The sequence below is a fragment of the Solea senegalensis genome, linkage group LG1 (assembly GCF_019176455.1).
Source record: "Solea senegalensis isolate Sse05_10M linkage group LG1, IFAPA_SoseM_1, whole genome shotgun sequence".
NCBI lineage: Eukaryota > Metazoa > Chordata > Actinopteri > Pleuronectiformes > Soleidae > Solea > Solea senegalensis.
The window spans coordinates 26,055,945-26,068,576 of NC_058021.1; the positions used below are offsets into that span (position 1 = coordinate 26,055,945).

Below are 12,632 nucleotides of genomic sequence, written 5' to 3' on the forward strand. Positions count from 1 at the left end.
TGTCAATTATTCATGTATGAAAATATATTATCATTCTTCCGTAAAATGCCTCAGAAGAGCACATTTCGACGACCTGCGCGGATGTGTGCGTGGCTGTGTTTGTGTGCATGTGTCAATATGTGGCTCCGTTTCAGCACAGAGCCGCCTCCTTTGAAGTCTGTTGACTGTGTTGAAGCCTTGCTGAGAACACTGGGATGGCAATCTGTGACACCATTGACACCTGGCATGTAAACATTGACAATAACTCAGTCATAAAACCTCCCGCAGGTTTGCCCTTTTCCTACCTTCATAGGCTTTGGCTGCAGACACGATGTGTCCTTTGTTTCCTGCAATCTCCTCTTTCTCCCACCTTTATGTGTGGACTTATGAATGTGTTGCTGACTTTATCCACTTGTGTTAAGGTTTTGTGGTGCAGTTGATCTCTTATTGCGCCATTGACCATTACAACTCAACGACGTAAAGTTTAAGTACTCGCATGTTTATTTAAGGAACAGTACAATTTGATTTGGCCCTGTTACTATAATGCACTGTTAAAGAGGGTATAAGAATGTGCAATACAGAGTTTCTTAAATCCTTTTTTCAGCACAACCTAGGCAATATGATGAAAAATGTCTTTCTATATGAACACACCTGAGCACAAAGTACTCAAAATGTGTAAAATCCGAGTGAATTTGTGAAATTTGGAAATAAGTCACAGTTCAAAGTTCACTTGGCTTCTTTTTATGACCAAAAACGGTCTATTTTTCGTGACTTCTGCAGAATTATTGCTACTTTATATCACTACTAAAAATGGGATATAAAATGAATCCTAACTTTGACTCAACCTCACATAAGGAGACAAAAAAAAAACACATTAAAGCCTGAATATGTGACCTATAAGCACACACCGCCCAGGATGTCCATATAAGGAGTTGTGGCAAATTACCATGGGTGCACCTGCAGCATGGATCTGTGCTGCTGGTGCAGAGTTAAAACTAATGCATCACTTTTGATCACTTTTTTAACCGAATAGGGGTTAAAAAGGCACTTTGTATTAGTGAAAACAAGAGAAAAAATAGAAAAAAATAAATAAAAATAAAATGATGTCTGAATGAAATAATACTTGGCCTAATGTTTTAGCAGTTTTTCAAAGTCTTCTCATCACTGATTGAGCAATTTAATGACATGAAACCATAATTGATTATATTCATGTTTAAGATATTTTCCTTTTTGTTGCAACAGCCTGTACTCCCCCCAAAATCTGAGATTCATAGTTTCCACTTTGCTGCGAATGTCACTGACCACTCGTCTGATGTCACTTTGAAGACAAATAATCTCACACTCACCACTGTCCTTGCACACGCTGATAACTCTTGTGTGAAACAATTTACTTTTGAAAATAATTTGTCACTAGAGCAACACCACTTCATTTGCATATCATCCCGCTAACTCCTGCCTTTGTTTTGACAGATAGCTTTCATAAGTCAGTGGTAAAAACCTTCAGCGGACGTTTGGGGTTTTACTGTCACATAGGCTCCATCTGCTCAGTTTGGAGGGGTTTTTATGCAGCACCATCATTCACCTCCCACAAGCAATAAACACTATCTCTCTATACTCTCTCCCTTGCACTCTCCCTTTGTCTCTTTTTGTTGAGAGAGAAAGCAGTGAAGGTCTTACTTTCCATGAGACGACAGGTGAGGGAGAAGGAAAATTGTTTACTGGTGACAAAAGGTTTGATCTATGATAAGTGTTTAAGTTCAGGCCTTTACTCTTTTTTCGCAAACAGTGATAACACCTATTTTGAGATACCTGTGATTTCAATGTAAATACATAGATCCAACATGTAATTGGTGTGTTCCGCCCTTCGGCAGAGTTGCCATTACTGCTGTGGTTCACAGGTCGCACTCACTACGTCCCAAGCCAAGGGCTGGAATATCCGAATATCTGTGCGTCATTCGGGAGGATTTGGGAAGGAAGAAACGTGATTTGAAGAACTTCGAACTGTGTAGGGCAGTATTACTCCTCTCAGAGTAAAGCCAAATTGTTAGAAGACGACATAATGGGTAAGTTCTGTAGGCTAGACTGTCCCATTTCGGTGCAAATATGGACTAACCTTCTTATGACCATCATGATAATCAGGATCCGCCTGGATTTACTTTGATTTTATAGCTGTAGAATTGACAAAAAATGTTCGATGAGTGAGTGCTTCTGCCCCTTTCTGCAGATATCTGTCAGTTATTCAACTGTTTAGGAATTACAGTACTGAGAACCTGACATCACAAATGTGTGACGTGCTGGTAAATCTTGTCTGTGATTGGGCGGTCGTTCCATGGAAGTCCTGAGGGCTACCGTATTGACAAGTAAATGGACACAAAGCTCTATTTCCATTCGTCCATCTTCTACCACGTTCTCCTCCACATGAGGGTCGTTGGGGTGCTGTGCCAATCTCAGCTGACATAGGTCAAAAGGCAGGGTCACACCCTGGACAGATGGCCAGTCCATCGTTTTTGAATTTTCTAGATATCACAAACGGTCTAGGAGTTACGGTAATGGGAAGTACACATGTCAAATCATGTAGGCTACGACAGGATGGTAACAGAAGGGTTAAAGTAGAAAAATACACTGGTTTATTTTCAGCACTTTGCCAGATTAGTCTCCGTGCCATCTTGTGATGTACCGGGACTCATCATCGGGCATGTTTCCTGGGAGTCATCCAGTGTTTTGTGTCTTTAAAAAAGAAAAAGAAAAAAATCAGACACACTAAACCAGCATGAGTTGATTAAGGCGACTCCAGGCGGCGTTGCTTCACCTACAGCTCTGTCACTAACCCACAGCCACCATGAAGTAACTTCTGCAGCCTCTTCTTGTCGAAGCACCACCCAGAGAGTCTGCTATGGCCTTGTGGATTTGGATTCAGTGGCAGCATTCCCACCTCTGCCCAGGGATTTGCAGGATCCCTCTCCACAGATACAGAGAGCACGGTGGTTGTGACTCCATCTTCCCCTTACAGCAGACATCCAGCCTCACAACCCACTTTAACCCCACCATTTAACTCTCCACCTACACAGCCTTTGCTGACCTTTACCCCCATCCCAGTCTAACCTCCCCTGAGGCAGTTGATGGGTAGATTCACCTTACTGTTCAGGAATGTAACTTTAAGGTAGTCGCAGCTGTTTAACTGGAAGCCTCATATACAATTAATCCAGGCTGGAATCCACAGTATGTCATGGTTGAATATAAACAAATGTCCCTTACATTCAAACCATTGCACCCAATTCGGATTAATCCCATTAGCTCCACACGACTCTCTCTGTGTTTCTCAGTATAGCCGTGTTTTGTTGAAAGATCTGATCTGCCTTGCTTTAAAGACATCCCTGATAAATACATGACTTCATCTATGTTAATGTGTCTCTTTTGATGGTGTTAAATTCAAAGCACCGATCCTGCGTTTGTACACAGTCGGCAGAATGATTTATGAACCCTGCCCACAACAGACATTAGGGATGAGATAAAATTGTTTTCCCAAATCAAAATAAATGGGTCACACAAGGTTCTCATATCATCAAATATTTTGCAGGAGAAAGGCATCCCTGCAATATTGACTGTATAATTGAATCATGTGAAAGGGGTGTCGATTTAAAACAATAGATTTGAGGGATGGGGAAACTGTCAAGTCATGCATCATAGTCAGCATTTCACCTTGGGTTGAGAACAAGATTACATTTTTAATCTCGCTCTTGTAAGAAAAAGTCCATGAAATTATAGTTTTTTACCTTTTTTTTTTAATATTTTATGATGATATGATATGAAAAATTGTTCTCTGAATGAACATAAAGTAAGAAATAAACTCAGGGCAAGATATTTAATCATGATAAGAGACTAAATAAATCGCTTATGAAGAATAAAAGACTTTTGGTGTTTTCTGTCAAAAACAAGCTCCGCCACAAACCGCAAGGATTAAAAGATCTTTTTCATTTCTTTTCGCCGCCATCAATCTCCTTGTTTTTCTAATTTCAGCTTTGTCATGTCCACTTTGTTTGATTAGAATCCATATAAAGTGTGACTATATCAATTTCCTCCAACTGAACCAATGAAATTACTTCCTTCAACAGTTTAGTCTTTGCGGGATTTCATTGGAGAACCGTAACCATTTCTGCCATGAAAACAGGGGGAGTGAGGTTGTGGGTGGCAGGGGGCGGAGGACTCAACTGTATGGGCAATTCAACTGTTATCAATCACCAAACTTGGTAGCCTTCATATAACAAGTGTGCTCGGTTGTTTTGACAAGAATTTTCATTAAAAGAAAAGGCACAAAATGAGTCTGTCTTTGAGCACAGGGTGAACTGAGACAGAGCAACAAGACTTCAGGCTGCATCAGGTGAAATGTTGTTGCTCTGAAACTGGATCATTGTGTTTCTGTGAACCCCTTATACTCGTGGACATTAGGCCAAAGGATTTATAAAATGCATACACACCTGTGAAACTGCCTGACGAGGTTTATCTATCATGTTAACGATATAGGATTTAATTTAACCCTTTACCATCTAAGCCGAAAAACACCCGTCTGGACTTTTTTGCTTATTTTAACCATGAAAGAGCCAGAACATTATCCTGTGAGATAAGTGCTTTTGCCCACTTTTCCCAGAATAACTTTAAATATGTTATATTTATATGTTATGTATAATTATCTGTTATGTTAAAACAGTGCATTAACAATTTAAAATTAGGAAAAACACTGTAGTTGTACATGAACACCAGAATGTGCATGTTAAATTTAAAATTTGAACAGTATAAAACATGTTTAATATAACATTTGTTTAGGTTTTAAAAAAATTAACACTCTCACTGGTGACAAAGACACTGATTCCCCGGCTTCCTGCAACAGTGTTAGTGAAATTACTGCAATAACCTCATATTGGCGTTGATTTGCAACTTCTCACCTTTCAGAAACTGTTGAAACCACATTTTTTTTCAATAGCACAAACTGTTGCGTACTTACAGTAATGCAAAGTGCGTCTGCGTATACGTGTCATCTGTGATGCACTTGGTATTAAAGGGGTTAAGTATCTAAAAGAAGACTGAGTCTGCCACTATTTGAAAAGATAAAAGCTTAGCTTCCTTCAAAGTCAAAATTTCAAAATCAAGCCCTAAATTTAATCTTTCCTTATGAATATGAACGTAAAACACCAACAGTAAAAAATGATATGCCTTCGTTGTTATTCTTAAAAAACTGTCAGACACTCCGCAGCTTTTTTCTATTACCACCGACTCCCCCTGACATCTACAAACACACAAAAAGAATATTTATTCCCAGAACAGAGAATTTTTTTTATTTTGAAACATAAAATTTTAACATGTCTCGACAAAGCAGTGCATTCCTCAAGTGCACCGAGGGTGCTCTGTCTTTCAAGGGCTTATTATATTCTAAAAATGCGGAAATATTTGTGGACGGAGTGAAATTTTTCATTAAATTCAAGGCTGCAGTGTTTCTCCGGTGTTCGCCTGCGGCATTATCACATCTGAATTGTACAAGCTCATCTCCACAGCAAACATTATGGGTTCCTCTAACAGGATTATTGATCCATCAGTGATCAAAGAGTACGCCGTACACAGTTAAATCATTTGTTTACCATCAGTATGTACTGTAAAGTACATTATTTGTTAAATGCCCTCCATCATCAGCCATCAGACTTCATATTCAGCTGCTCCAGGAACACTTTATGTAAAATAAATACAATAAAATGGAGTAAGTAAAACAGCTTGTCAATTTCTGTTACAATACAAAACAAATGTAATATTTCTGACTATAGATTTCCACATGCAAGCCTCAAGTGATGATCAATTTATAATTTGTTTGTGTTCATTAAAGGAATTTGCACATGGCAATAAATGCAAATTAGCCAATTTAAGTAGATTAATTAGTCAGTAACTGATGCTGTCCTGAGGTTAATGTTTGGCAGAGAGATGAATGGATAGGACTGCAAGTGAGTCCAAACCCTTTAATACCTGCGAGACGCTTGGTGAAAAGATGAAGGACAGCACATCACTGATAAATACCTCATAGTCCCTCAGGCTGTATTTCTGACACTTACATTTGACATGGAAAAAACCTCAGATGTGTTGATTCGGTGCACGGCTGCATTTATTTGCTTTTACAGCCAGAGTGAAAAAAAATACTGAGGAAAAAAAAAAAAAAACTTTAGTCAAGTTCAAGTGCTGCTGATTAAACTTTCAATTAAAATGAGTCAAGAAAAAATCTCCTCAGACAAAAAGAGAGGGCTGTGCTCATGACACGACAGCAGTACAGTATTTATTTATTTTTTAAAAAGAGGATACTGTCATATTTTTGGATGCAAAATTTGAAATTTCATTTGCTGCACACAGAAAAAAGATAAGCATGCAACATGGCAGGTGTATTTGAGTTGGGACACTTGCTGTGGTCAGTGGGGGCTGTGTGAAATAAGCAATTGATTATTGGTGATGTCTGTGATGATTTTTAATGAAAGAAAATAAAAATTCATGCGCTTCTATTGGTCATTGACAATGGCGATGTTAAAAGCTTTAAGTGTGGGATAAATATGAGGGAATTAATTAGAATTGTTGGGAATTTTTACCCTTCAAAAGGCAAGAAATTAAAAAAACCTTTTCTCATATGGTCGTCATCACAAAAGATCCTCGCTGGCAGTACCAAGGAGTCAAATCTACCCCACTGTCAGTCTACCATCTGCATTGTTGTGTTATGACACTTCAAACATCTGGAGTGCACTTTATGTTTTGAAGCCTCCAGTTTTCCACAGGAAGAAATTACCAATCAACAAGGAAGGCAGCTGTGGCCTCGATGCTTGTGAGGAGGGTTTGTGACTGCGAGGTTGCCAGTTTGACTCACTCGCAGTCCATCTGGGAATGTTTGGAGTTGGGGCAGGTGAACGAGAAACACTCCGCGCTTCCGCGGCTGCTGTGCTGAAGTGTCCATATGTAAGCACGTAGAAAGGATCATCCAGTGGCAGCTCTCTGGTAATACTGGACAGCTCCCACAGAATGGGGCTGTTGCTGTGTGTGGAAAAACCCCCAGGCATTTAAAACACCAGGGAATACACTTGCAACTGAGTTTGAAAAAGTTACAATGGCAATTATACTGTTGATTTGCACTATTTTAAAAGGTATATTAATGACATTAATACTTCAATGATATAATTGATTAAAAGATGGAAACTGAAATGTGATGATTTATTTAGAGGTAATGATGGAAACCCAGAAACTGAGAAACAATAACCAGACAGCATAAAATAAATGCATTTGAAATGTTAATTAATAAACTGCTGTGTGTACGTATTGATTTGTTTGAGTACATTAATCCAGGGAAGTTTTATCCTCAAATGACAGTGAACTGACCATTTGTCGGGGGAAAGGAATGTACTAACGAAACCTTTGAGCTGCAGTAAACATTTATATGAATCAAACCTCCATTAAACCCTGACGGCAAACAGTTAACCCCTGAGTGCTACTGGGATAAAGAAAATGTAAAATATAATTGAATTTCAAACACAAATTACACATTACTAGCAGACACTAATAATTATTATTACTGCAACAAATGTCAGCATAACAACTTCAAGGTCTGGTTCACACCGGTTGCATTCCATATAAACTGATTTCTTCTTTATGCTCAAATAAAGGATCAAGTTGAACTTATCCCATCAGCTACAGTTTATCCTAAATCTCAAAAGTTCCTCTCTGGATTTACAAAACTCATAGAAAATATTGGGCTGAAGCCTATACTGCTGAGATGAAACTAATACTAAATCTTTGATAAAGAACAAAACATATTTGAACTAGAGTAAAAGGCAAAAAAGTGTAGAACTTATCTTTAAAATTGTGGTTTCAAGTGTGTAATGACTCACAGTTTTGTGTTTTTATTTCTTACAAGACACAACGCTGTGATGTGAATACTTTGTTTTGGAATGTGTTCAAATTCAATAAACGAGTTGAACTCTATGTAACTGGCTGCCCATGGCCAAGAGGAAAGGAAATGGGCTTGTAACCACAAGGTCATTGGTTAACTCATGGAATGGGATCACCCTTGGCTTATGTGTGTGTTCACTATTGGTGTGTAATAAGGATGGGTTAAATGTAGAACACAAATTCATGGTGTGTATGCAAAAACCACAAATTCTTCTTCTTAAGTAAATACATCTAAAATTTCCAGAACTGATTCAGCACAAATAATATTCAAAGCAAGAATTAATTCACTTCCAAATAAAATAAAGACGTTTTCAGAGAGACAAGGGGGATATCATTGAAGAGGGAAACTACATTTAGAAATACAGGGTGCCAAGACAACTTTAAAAAGTATATGTGTTTCAGTCTTGGGGGTTAAATTATGGAGCAGTCCAGACAGTTCCAACAGTCCAGTGCTGGGCCATGCACTACCAGGTTGATTCCAGAGAATTTGATTCCACAAGCAAAACCAGGCCTCAGCAAACCCAAGCAAATTTATACCAAAGTGTCCAAACAATAAGCTTCAGAAATTTCAGAGTGGAAAAATAAAAAGAACTTGCAAACTATCCCAGACTCAAACCCAAGTTTCATAAAATAGAAGACATAAGACGACTTCAAACATTAAAATTCAGACCTCACAAACAAAGAACTGGGTTCTTATGTATAAGTTTATACTTTCGCCTACTGCTTTTCAAACATGTGCCGAGATGTAAATGTAAATGTGTTGTCACTGGTAAACATGTGTTACAAACTAATGGCAGTGATGGAATAATTTGTCTTTGCACAGAGACAGTGATGCAGACTGGAGAAAATATTACTTATTTTGCCCCGTTTAACCTGAAGCAGTTTGCGGACCTGCTTTCATTAAGCCCAGATGCAAGATATACTGTAAGATGTGTCATGAGAGGTTACTAATAATAAATCCAAAGTGTTAACAATGTGTCATGTCAGATATATGATGAACAAGTTGTCGTTTTGGTGACATCTACACTAACAACACTAACCTCTCACTCCTTTTTTAGACAAACTACCTAATTAGATCAGCCCATGCCTGTTAAAGTGTGAAGGTGTGAGTGTGCCTGTGCCACCACGTGCATCCTTTTCTGTTTGGTTGCACGTGTGTGTGTGTGTGTGTGTGTGCGTGTGTGTGTGTAAAACGGAAACTTTGACTTGCTCTCAGTTTTCACTTTAGCACTTAATATCTAAATAGCCGGTAACTGAGAAATGTAGCATGAGAAGGGTCGATTAAAAAGGTAACACCACACACCGTCTTATCAAAGACACTGGTAATCCTGAGGCAGAGGAATAACACAAATAAACCTCTGATCATGTCAGAGTCAGTTTGAGTCCACGAGGTAAAAAAAAATATAATAAAGCGAAGAACCAAAAAAGATAAAGAGTGTTGTGGTGGTGGTGGTGGTGGCCCTTAGCATTTATTACAGAGCTTTCTAAAGCCTTTAACAAGATTTCCTCACCTGCAGTGGCATCACACTGATCTACAGGAGTACAATTGAGAAGAACAGAGATCTCTCCAAGGTGTGGGTGATGTGTAAAGCTCTTTAAAGCGTGAAGCCGGTAGGAGGTGAGGCATAGATATGAAGCTGCAGCTGAACATACAATCCAAAATTGTTATAAACTCAGACTTATCTGTTGATTGCTCTTGGATAAATCAGGTATTTATGAAGTCTACGCATTTAACAAGTAATGTCACTTAGTAAAAGCTTTGTATAATGTCAGCAGCACCAAGTTGTCTTCTCAAATAGCCATCTTTGTTTGTCAAAAATGCCCCGCAGTGTTAGACAAAATAAAGCTCATATGACAAAAGCTGTGATGAAATTGAATGACACTTTTGTCAACAAATATAAACAAGACAATAATAGGGCGGGTCGAACTGGGAAGAGAACCAAATCAGGTTAGGTTAATCTACACAAGATGATAACACAAAGGAAAGCGACAGAGGAAAGTGGCAGAGATTATGGCAATAGGAAGAAAGAGAAGAGACGGCATATGGTCTGTGCAAAGGTTCAGTAAAGTGCACACATTTCAGTGATCTTGGGGTCAAGTGTTTTGTGCAGGGACACACTGCAAAATTAAATCAAAATTAACACTGATGGCAAAGGAAGACGAAAAAGAAAAGTAATTACTGGGTGGCAACAGTCTGTGGTACACCAGAGCATCTTCTCACCAGGTCAGAGATTTGACCCCCAGTTCCGCTAGTCCACATGCCAGTGTGTCCCTGTGCAAGACACTTGACCCCAAGTTGTTCCCGACATCTGTGCTGACAGCATGAAGGGTTTGATACATGTGTGATAGAGAAAACAATGCATATAGACGTGCTGTGTGAATGTGTGAGTAAAGTATCTTGTGTAACATTTAGTTTGAGGATTCACTGGTAGAAATTCTGTGTCTGTGTGAGTGTATAAATACACGGGTTTGCATTGCATTTGAATCAGCTTTCTATATGTACTTTGAATTTTTGAAACAAATAAAAGAAAACAAACGTATGAGAAATGTTTGTTTTTTTTTGCCTACAACTGCTAGTTTATTAACCAGCTAGCTCCAGCTGATACAATCTGCCAGTGACAGTTGTCATCTCAGTCGGCCAAATCAACAGCCATGGTTAAGAGACGAGAAAGCCTGCTTTTGTCTGAAATCAAGGACTTATTGTTACAAACATTTGGAAGGATGTAAGTGATGCTGTAAACAGCACATGTACTATGCTGCAGTGAAAGGTGTGAGAGATGGAACCAAAAGTGAGGATTATATTGGTCAATTCTGAAAGACAGCTTTAACGAAAAAAAAAAAAGAAATAAAAAGAAAATGTGAACGCTCGGTTTTTTCTCGGTTTATTTCTTTCACTTTACACGTCCCTCTTGTTTTCTGGCATGAGTATGTTCCACACACACACAAATATTAACATGCTACATTAACACTACTGGCCCTGCTTTCCCCCCAGCAGCTTGTGGCTTAACAGGACGCTTGCTCAAACAGTGATGCAAATAGCCGCCCCAGCTGTCAACTGTCAGGGAGGATCCTCCGTGAGTACATAACCACTCGTGTCCCACCACTGTAGCCTACGTCTCCCCTCATTTTCCATTACAGTGGGTGGAGGCAAAATAATGGCCCTGCTTGGATATGAGGGGGAGTAATCTAGGACAGGAATTAAACTTTCATCTCCTCCAAACAGCATTTCAACGACTCGACTGATTCGTCTCCGCGCAACAGTGCCGTTTGTAAACTCAGGCATGAATTATTAACAGGGGATCTTTGCATATCATTGAGCCACATCGGACAGCTTTAACATCTTGGCACTCAGTGGGCTGCAGCCTCCCAGGTTCGAGATACAGCAATAATGTAACGTAAAGAGTAATGTACAGCATGAAAAACAAAAAGAGTACGTTCATTTTTGAAGCAAATGAAAACAAAAACAGAAAAAAAAAAAGAAAAAAAAAACACACCAGGGCAAAACTCCCCAACTCAAAACTTCATTTTGTCATTATAGAGAGGCAGCATAAGGCTCCAGTTAAGGTTTCTGCTGCCTCTGCAGTTCCACGCATATATATTGCCTTGTGTATAGGAACTGCCAACAAAGAGACGACTGGAACCATATGCCACTCATTTATTGCAGGCTTTTTTTTCTTTACATCAGCCACTTAGATGGGGGGTTGTCATTTACATATTTGCATGCAAGACAAATTGTCGATTGTATCCGTTTTTAGGTTTGTGCGGTTGTAAATCAACACCGCACACCTTTCCTACGGAGGAATACAATGTTTTCTTGTCATCTGTGCAGGCACAAAAGGAAAGCGCTATCCAAACGCACTAAGACTGTTGGGGATAGAGTTTAACAGTGGAAAGTACTTTTTAACACAGATGGTGGTGATGAAGGTTTATCCTTCAGCCTCGTTTGTATTCTCACAGAACACGTTTTGGATTTATATGATTATGGAGGTCCCAACCTATTCAGGGTTTGCACGACTCAGCATTCAGGGATGATTTTATGAACTGGCAAATAAAATGGGCAACATCACAATTATTACAACAGGGACAAAGTGTAGGTCATAAAAAGTTTCCCAATCCATTAAGCACAAGTGAAGAAACTCTCAAATTGGCCTTTTAATCTCACTTTATTGCTGCAGCATATATAAAATTAAAATGCACGTATAAATATTTAAGATTTTTACATAAGGTGGCCATTAAATGTGTTTTTGTTATATGACCTCTGCCACTGCCCATAATTGCAGCATGAAACAGATCAGATTTCTGGAGAGTGTAGATAAACACCGATCAAATTCAATTACGGACAACGGATCACATCTGAAATTCCCTTTCCCTTTTCTCGTCAATTTTTTGCCTTATTCAAAAATAAGTCAGTTGTATTGATTAAAAAATTGATTGACATATATGTTTGGTGCCAAGGCTGGACGTCGGAGTATTAACTGCAATAAAAGTAAATGATTCTGGAGCCACGGAAGGGTCAACCAGGGTAAAAGGTACAGTTCATAGAGGAAGAGAGAGGAAAATTACACTATTTGTCCAAGATAAAAAAAAAACCATTCACCTCTTAAAACTCCCATGGCAGCAACTCGGGGATAAGCTGTATACTGCAGCAATACACATACATCACTGTCAAATGAACCTTGTCCGATGGCATA

The 12,632-nt window shown here is 38.9% G+C and overlaps 1 long non-coding RNA gene across 2 annotated transcripts in view; it reads right to left on the minus strand.

Moving 5' to 3' along the window:
• The window catches only part of LOC122776325, a 74,567-nt gene that overhangs the window by 44,737 nt on the left and 17,198 nt on the right, over positions 1-12,632 (minus strand). The window lies entirely within an intron of this gene.